Below are 10000 nucleotides of genomic sequence, written 5' to 3' on the forward strand. Positions count from 1 at the left end.
AGACACAGGTGATGAGTGGCAGATGTGTGAGAGGGGAAGCAAACAGTTTTTGTCTGACTGCAGACAGACATTGGAGCTTGTAAATTGCCAAATTGGCCATAACTTTACATTTACATCCATTTACATTTACTCGTGCGTGACACCGTATATAGTCTAAAAATGTTGCTGTGGTTTGTCCTTCAGGCCCAACTGTAAGTAGAAAAGTTGAGAGTGGAAGTCATAGGTGTAATATATGACCTACGACTGGAATAAAATGAATAATTGGATATTTGAGCCCATTTTTCTGTTTGTGCTTAGAAAATTGAAGTGATAAGCGTTACACTGACCGCGGTTGAGCCGGCTAGCCAAATCTTTCTCTGTCTCCCGAGCAGGTGTAATTTAGAGTCGTCATTAAGTAACAAGACAATCGGGTCAGTAGGAACTGATAAGCGTTACACTGACCTCACCATTTTCGGTGGTGGCCCCAGGGCTCTGGAGCTCTCTCCCTTTAGCCTTGAGAGCTTTGGATTCTGTGGAAACCTTTAAAAAACATCTGAAGACTCATCTTTTTAGACAAGCATTTTATTAGCCATATAGCTTTGTATGTGTTGTTATTGCTCTGTTTTTATTTTACTGTAAAGCACTTTGTGACCCATTTTGTCTGTGAAAGGTGCTATATAAATAAAGTTTACTTACTTACTTACTTACTTACCATGACAAATTAAAAATTATAAAAATAATTGGAAATTATAAACTTGGATCTTTAAACTGTTTTATCAATTTTCTAGGAATTCAACATCTTTTCTATCCATTTTTTTTTTTAAATGTTTTTGTCGCTTGTCCCGGGTCCTGGTCCCACTTGTTTGTGTGTCTTAATCCAGGGGTGTCAAACTCACTTTCACTAAGGGCCACCCTGGAAAATGAAAATCACATCAAGGGCCAGACATTTAGAGTTTATTGACGTGCTTTTATTGGAAAAAAAAGTCAAATATCTTTTGACTTTATTACAGAATGTCGCTTTTTTTTGCCGTTGGTCACATTTTTCATAATTTTTCTTGCTTTCTCCGACACTTTTGTCGCGTTTTTGTTGACGTTAAAGCCCCACAGAAGTCAGCAAAAAGTTACTTAGCAAATCAAGCAAAACGAAGATTATGTTTTTCCAGGGCCGGCCCAAGACTTTTGGGGGCCCTAAGCAGGATTTGGTTTGGGGGACTCTCCACATTGTAACGTTTTGCCACTGCACTTGGCACTAAACCACCTTGTGTATTGTAAATATTAGTTTAAGCACTCATAATGTACAAATACACATTTAAAGACTAATGTGGGACCAATTAGCAGCAACACTTTATCTTTTAAATAGACCGGCTCTGTTATGAGCTCCAATGTGGGACATTTCAAGCGCTCTTGGGGGCCCTCTGGTAGCCGCGGGGCCCTAAAGCAGCCGCTTAGTTCGCTTATATGCGTCAGGCCGGCTCTGCGTTTTTTAAAAGCAGGCTACCACACTCACAGCAACCTGTTTCATAGCCTAAATATAAAAACTGTCCGCTTCTAGGGGGGAATTTCTGAGTCTCAAAGTTGGCAAATCTGCTAAATTCTGGTCTGAGTGTTGTTTAATTACAGTTTGAAGAACAGTTTCCTGTTTTTTCAGGTTTGACTAGATTCAATTTATTGTGAACCTAAGTTGGTATGTGGGCCGGATAAAAACCTGCGAGGGGCCAGGTTCGGCCCCCGGGCCTTGAGTTTGACACGTGTGTCTTAATCCATTTTTGCTTATGCCTGGTCTGTCATTAAAGATGTAAAGTAATTTATTTTAACTTCTTATTCCATTCCGGAAAAGCACATTTGGTCAATTATCATTTTCTGTTACGGCAATACAAAACTGGAATTCACTGCTCATCAAAGATAGAGTAGTAATAACCAGTCCTTCCAGAAAAATGATGAGTTTTTTTGTGATTGTTGCGGGCAAAAATCCTTGATTATGTGACACGTTTTCTTAAAAAATGAGATGGAACATGCGGGATATATATATATATATATATATATATATATATATATATATATATATATATACATATATTACTTTGGCTGATTATGCATTGAATTATGCGATCGCATAATCCCGTTTTTCTGGAGGGACTAATTAAATGCTTTAGTACTGATCCTGATATATGTCTCCTCTCTCTCTCTCTGTCTCTCTCTCCCTCTCTATGTCTCTCTGTCTGTCTCACTCTCTGTCTCTGTCTCTCTGTCTCTCTCTCTGTCTATCTCTGTCTCTCTCTCTCTCTGTCTGTCTCTCTCTGTCTGTCTCTCTCTGTCGCCTCTCTCTCTGTCTATCTCTCTGTCTCTCTGTCTCTTTCTCTCTCTCTCTCTCTCTGTCTCTTTCTCTCTCTGTCTCTTTCTCTCTCTGTCTCTCTCTCTCTGTCTCTGTCTCTCTGTCTCTCTCTCTGTCTCTCTGTCTCTCTCTCTGTCTCTCTCTCTCTGTCTCTCTCTCTGTCTCTCTCTCTCTGTCTCTTTCTCTCTCTGTCTCTTCTCTCTCTGTCTCTCTGTCTCTCTGTCTCTCTCTCTCTCTCTCTCTCTGTCTCTTTCTCTCTCTCTCTCTCTCTCTCTCTCTCTCTCTATCTCTCTCTGTCTCTCTCTCTCTCTCTGTCTATCTCTGTCTCTCTCTCTCTGTCTCTCTGTCTCTTTCTCTCTCTCTGTCTATCTCTGTCTGTCTCTCTGTCTCTCTGTCTCCTCTCTCTCTGGTTCTGGTTCTGGTTCTGGTTTCAGATTAAAGGCTCCTGGTCCACCAAGCGAGGGAAGGAGAACTACAACCCGTACAGTTATGGAAACATCCAGACCAACTGCTGCGCTGCTCTGTGTGGACCTCTGCCTCCCAGGTCAGTCACACAACTCACAGCTTAGGGGGGCTTTCACACCTGAAAGTCCGGTAAGTTTTGGTTTCACACTGCATTTATGCAAGCGCGCTAAAGATCTGTACGTGACAAAACTACATCCTGTCGTTGTCACACACGTGAGCTGCGTCTCTAGACAGTTGTAACCAAGGGGGGTAAGCCTCTCTCCACAACCCCTACCTCCTATGGCGCCATTTTGATGCTACCTGGCCATCACCTCCCGTTAGCATCCCATTGACTCCCATTCATTTTGGCGCCCACTTTGACAGCGAATAACTTTACATCTGAACAGTTTAAAGACTCTATTTGTCCGTTGTTTATTTCTAAAGAAACACGACAATGTATAAAAGGCTCCATTACCTTGTACCTCACGTTATGGCTCCGTAGCAGACGCTTTTATAAAAATAGGCTAACGATTGTGTTATAACCACGAGACTTACTGTCACACAGTAGAGGAATTACCGTATAGTACAGGAGAAGCTCACAGGCAGTTTGGACTTCCATTATCTGTTTAGGTTTAATGACTAATGTTAACTAGCATGTTAGTGATCAGTAATTAGCCTGTGCCTATGTTATCTCCTTACATATACCTACGCTCTCCGTCTCTGTGAGATTGGGAATGATTGAGATTTCTCTCGGCACAGCTACCAGAAGACTTCACACTTTCAGACAGGTTGCTCACGTCACATCTACGTCTTCAAGCTCAGTTGGAGGCTGCTCAGTAACGCTCAGCCAGCACCGGGAAAGAGACTTCTGACATCCTTCACTGGTCTCTGGTCCAGAGACACAGGGTCTGGTGGTCCATTTTATATATACTGTCTATTGTTGTAACTGATTGGTCTGTAGACGGGCTTCCTCGTCCTCTCGTCTCCTCTATCTGTGTCTGGTTTGCAGGGATGCACCAAATCCAGGATTCGGCTAAATATTGGGCTTTTTGATGGGGTTGGGTTTCTGCTGAACCTTAGAATTATTTCCCAGCGAACCGAACCCTACGCTTGCACTACGGCGCGCTACGCTGGTCACCGTAGTGACGGCGCCGTTGATTAGGGGAAGGTGTTTACGTAGGTGGAGCGTTCAGTGCAGTAGGCTGTGAGAAAGTGGACATGGATCTGGTGAGCAGTAGGCTGTGAGGAAGTGGACATGGATCTGGTGAGCAGTAGGCTGTGAGGAAGTGGACATGGATCTGGTGAGCAGTAGGCTGTGAGAAAGTGGACATGGATCTGGTGAGCAGTAGGCTGTGAGGAAGTGGACATGGATCTGGTGAGCAGTAGGCTGTGAGAAAGTGGACATGGATCTGGTGAGCAGTAGGCTGTGAGGAAGTGGACATGGATCTGGTGAGCAGTAGGCTGTGAGGAAGTGGACATGGATCTGGTGAGCAGTAGGCTGTAAGGAAGTGGACATGGATCTGGTGAGCAGTAGGCTGTGAGGAAGTGGACATGGATCTGGTGAGCAGTAGGCTGTGAGAAAGTGGACATGGATCTGGTGAGCAGAAAAAGTTGTTGTTTGGCAGTACTTTCAGTCAAAAGAAGACCATTCAAGTCCAGCTACATGTTCAATCTGTTCAATGCTGATTGGTCTGGTGGTGGCGAGGACCCTAAACTATACACAACATGGCCGCTGTTACATTTGGTATGAAACATCTGAAAGAATACGAGTTGTGCATGAAGGAATCTCCAGACAGCAGCCAGAATGCAGAAACTTCAGGTACGGCAAAGGAAGGACAGTCTGTGTGTGTGTGTGTGTGTGTGTGTGTGTGTGTGTGTGTGTGTTTAAATGTGCTCTAGAAATAAGCTTTACTTACTGAAAGTTAACATAAGAACCATTTTACAGCCAAGAGATATGTTGCTTATAATAATTAATCAGAAATCACAATCAAAACAAGTTGTATAGTTCATTAATAATGTTTATTAAACAGACGATAGATTATAGATATAGACCAAGATGTAATAACAAGGTTATAACACTGACAACACTGCAAGATACAACTATTATAAATGCATTAAAGACAATTCATATTACTTCATATATAATATACAACATCACATAATCTTTAGATTTAAAATAAAACATCTGGAACACACACACTCACACAGACAGAGACACACACACACACAGACACACACACACACACACACACACAGACAGAGACACTCACAGAGACACACACACACAGACAGAGACACACACACTCACACACACACACAGACAGAGACACACACACACAGACACATACACACATATATAAAGGTAAAATGATTTGTCATAAAACTCTTAGGTGACAGTAATGTTAAACTATTAAACCAATGTCCTATAACAGAGCAGCCCCCCCACACACACACACAGACACACACACACACACGCATACAGACATAGACACACACAGATACAGACACAAACACAGACACACACACAGACGTGCAGACAGACACACACACACACACACACGCATACACACACACACACACACACATACAGACACACACAGACACACAGACACACAGACACACACACACACACATACACACATATAAAGGTAAAATGATTTGTCATAAAACTCTTAGGTGACAGTAATGTTAAACTATTAAACCAATGTCCTCTAACAGAGCAGCCCCCTCCTACTCCACCCCCTCCCTGAAAATGATCATATATACATATTAAGTGTGTGTGTGAGGTGAAAGCTGCGCTCCTCTCCGTGTCCTCAGGTTCACAGCGACTACAGCAGCACAGAGCATCAGCAGCAGGACACTGAGCACTGAGCATCGCACTTTGAAGAAGGTGGAGTAAATCCCAAAGGGCTCCATGTACACTAACACAGTTCTCTCTGTTGACACACACTGATTATCATCAAATGGGTCAGTAACGGCACACCAGTACTCCCCTGCGTCTCCCATTGAGATATTAGAGATAACCAAACTCCCATTATTATCGTACCAGCTCACTCTGCTCATGCTCTGATCAGACTCTACATAAAAGATTCTTCGCTCTGTTCGGTTTGACTTGATAAACCAATGATGCCTCTTATCCTTACCCCAATCAGTGCATCTGAGAGTGACTTCTTCTCCCTCTGAGAAGAGCTCTACAGCAAGGGGGCCAAATTTGGGACACACCACCAGATAATACTGTTGCTCTCTCATAGAGGCTTCACAGTAGTACCAACCTGAGTGATTTAACATTAGAGATGAAAACACTAGCGAGTAGTTTTGGTCTACTGAAGGAACAGTCTGGTTTAGTTGTCCAAGGTCAGAGGAGAACCGATTAGACCAACGTGGGGGGTGTTCATCAGTGGAGTCAGTGATAGTGCAAGGCAACACAGCGGTCTCTCGCACTGAGCCGTAGATTCTCTCAACCAATAGGAACAACCCTACACGTTGACTGCTAACACACTGCTGTTGGTCCATCACTAGACAGTGGTACCATGTAAAGTCTGTTGCTGTGACGTTGGAAACACGAAGAGCTGATGTGTTTGTCACCACTTGGTATCTTCCTCTAACATTGTCCATCACTGATGTCGTATTGTCCCCGAAAACTCTGCCCCATGTTTCTTGCTCATATCTAGAGTCAGGTTTGAGCCACTGGACATCCAGATTATCAGCTGCTCCCTCACATGACACGTCCACTGTTTCTCCAAGTCTCGCTTTGATACCTCTCCGATCTATTGAAGTACAAACAGTAATAGTGAAGTTGTTCTCATGCGTCACGTTGCCCTCAGTCCAACACTCCTCTCGGTACCGGCCGGAGTCTGAATGGGTCAGGTCGATGATGGTGTAAGAAGAAGTATTCACCGAGCTGACAAGTCGTTGTTTCAGGTGTTCAGGTACTGAGGAGCTGTTGGACCAGAGGTCAGAGGTGTTCCACAGGACAAGCTTCTCCTCACCAACAGATCTGGAGATCAGGCAGGAGTTGGTGTTGTCGGGGAGCTTGAAGGTGTATTTGGTCCTTTCCTTTTGGACGATGATCCGTTCTTGAGCATGGATGTAGTTGCTGAGAGCAAACAGCAGGAAGGAGAGCTCTGTGACTGCAGCCATTCTGCCCCGAGGTCGACAAACGCTGACACCACTCAGCTCATATACGCTCTACACCAACCCTCATCAGATCACCATGACAACCCTCATCAGCTGCTGCTCTTTATCTGGTATCACACATCACGTCTTTATCTCAGCATCAGGGTAAACTTTGCAGCATCATCTCTCTATCCAGTAATCAATGTCCTTTTACATGACTCTAAAAGTCTTCATACACACATTATTCAGAGAGGAGAGGAAACATCTAGAGATAAGAGAGGGGGGTGTGTGTGTGTGTGTGTGTGTGTGTGTGTCTGTGTATGTTTGTGTGTGTGTGTGTGTGAGTGTGTGTGTGTCTCTCTATGAGTGTGTCTCTGTGTGTGTGTGTGTGTGTGTGTGTGTGTGTGTGTCTCTCTCTATGAGTGTGTCTCTGTGTGTGTGTGTGTGTGTGTGTGTGTGTGTGTGTGTGTGTGGGTGTGTGTGTATGTGTGTGTGTGTGTGTGTGTTTCTCTGTATGTGTGTGTGAGTGTGTGTATGTGTGTATGTGTGTGACTGTGTGTGTCTGTGTGTGTGTGTGTGGGGGGGGGGGTGTCTGTGTGTGTATGTGTGTGTCTCTCTGTGTGTGTCTCTGTTTATGTGTGAGTGTAAGTGTGTGTGTGTGTGTGTGTGAGAGTGTGTCTCTGTGAGAGTGTGTTTGTCTTGTGTGTGTGTGTGTGTGTGTCTCTCTGTGTATGTGTGTGTATGTGTGTGTGTCTCTGTGAGAGTGTGTGTGTGTGTGTGTGAGTGTGTCTGTGTGTCTGTGTCTCTCTCTGAGTGAGTGTGTGTGTGTGTGTGTGTGGTGATTACTCTACATTTAAATGTGATGTTTTGAGAATAAAATGTGAATCTGCAACGTAACCAGTAACATTTCTCTGTCAGGTAAATGCAGTAGTACAATGTTTTCCTCTGAAGTAGAAGTACACAGTAAGTCAGTAGTATACAGTGGGGTTGCATATTAGTTTTTTACAACTGTTTCCACACTAAATCTTTACATGTAGGCCCAACATAACTTTAGAAGTCTCTCACTCAAACTACACCCCCAATCTCCAAAACCACGAGTTATTTCTCACACTTTCACTCACTTTTCATTTGCATTCATTAATTATCAAAAATCTATTCTCTACCTAAGACACACAAATCTAACAAGAAGTGACTTGCTTTCCTTCTCCAAACACAGCCAATCACAATGCTGCACTTATTCACCAGGTCCTACTCCTAAGAGATGGGAGATATGGCTAACGTTAGCTCGACTGCAGTCGTTGGTTGCAAGCGTGGTTAGTTTTAGTTCCAGTGAAATGTTATCATATCAGCTCCTTCAAGGCCGTCAGATCGCTATGCCAGCCGTCATCAGCAGCTGCTCTTTATCTGTTACCAAACATGACTTCTATATCTCATCATTAGAGGAAACTTTGCAGCATCACTTCTTTATCTCATCAGAGGAAACTTTGCAGCATCACTTCTTTATCTCATCAGAGGAAACTTTGCAGCATCACTTCTTTATCTCCTCATTAGAGGAAACTCTAGGCTCACGAGCTGACCAGAAAAATGCAGGAAATGCACAAACTGACAGGACCTGGACACAAAGTAGCAGGGCAAGGACTTACAATGATCTGACAAGACACAAAGGGAAACACAGGGGCTAAATAAACAAATAAACCAGGTAACGAGCAAACACAGGACAGGTGACACCAGGGCCGGGGAACAGGTGGAGCGCATTAGACAATCACATAGGTGGGAAAACACAGGAAGCAGAACTAGACATGACAAGACATAAAACCAGACTATCAAAATAAAACAGGAACCAGAAATAATCACAAAACGAACAGGAATACACAGTTGAAACAGGATAAACAGAAACACACAATGAACAGGGGAATAAGGAACAGAAATATACACAACAGGAATATACAAAACAACAACAGGCAACAGAAATGTCCATAACCAATCACAGATTGTTTGATTGCTAACGTTAGCTCATAGACTGTGCGTTAGCTCAAAAAGCCGTTCGCGTCTTGGAGGCTACTTCTCGCAAAGTGACGCATGCGCGACTCAAGTCTGCGCTCGACTCGCATCGGGCAGTGACTACGGTATTGTACAGTATCTGTTGTTCGTACATGCTGTCTGTGTTTGGTTGTTTTTATGATGGCTGCAGCATGTGTTATGTGCCCAAGACAAATGTCCCACGATTTGGGACAATAAAGTTAACAACCCGTACATCCTATGGCGCCATTCTGATGCTACCTAGCCATCACCTCCCGTTAGCATCCCATTGACTCCCATTCATTCTGACACCACTTTGACAGAGAATAACTTTACATCTGAAGAGTTTAAAGACTCTATTTGTCCGTTGTTTATTTCTAAAGAAACACGACAATGTATAAAAGGCTCCATTACCTTGTACCTCACGTTATGGCTCCGTAGCAGACGCTTTTATAACAATAGGCTAACGATTGGGTCATAACCACGAGACTTACTGTCACACAGTAGAGGAATTACCGTATAGTACAGGAGAAGCTCACAGGCAGTTTGGACTTCCATTATCTGTTTAGGTTTAATGACTAATGTTAACTAGCATGTTAGTGATCAGTAATTAGCCTGTGTCTATGTTATCTCCTTACATATACCTACGCTCTCCGTCTCTGTAAGATTGGGAATGATTGAGATTTCTCTCGGCACAGCTACCAGAAGACTTCACACTTTTCCAACAGACACACACACACAGACACACACACACACACACACACACACACACAAGACACAGACACACACACACACACAACAACAAGACACACACACAAGACACACACACAGAGAACACAGACACACACACACAAGACACACACACACACACAGACAAGACACAGACACACACACAACACACACACACAAGACCACACACACACAACACAAACACAGACAAAAACACCACACACACACAACACACAAACACAACACACACAATACAATAAAAACAACAAGACACAGACACACACAAACACACACACACACACACACAAAGACACAGACACACAGACAGACACAAGACACACACACAGCAAAACACAACACACACAACAACACAACACAACA

The 10000-nt window shown here is 43.5% G+C and overlaps 1 pseudogene; it reads left to right on the forward strand.

Moving 5' to 3' along the window:
* The window catches only part of LOC120546453, a 41159-nt pseudogene that overhangs the window by 27031 nt on the left and 4128 nt on the right, over positions 1-10000 (forward strand).

Source organism: Perca fluviatilis, chromosome 18, assembly GCF_010015445.1.
Source record: "Perca fluviatilis chromosome 18, GENO_Pfluv_1.0, whole genome shotgun sequence".
Lineage (NCBI taxonomy): Eukaryota > Metazoa > Chordata > Actinopteri > Perciformes > Percidae > Perca > Perca fluviatilis.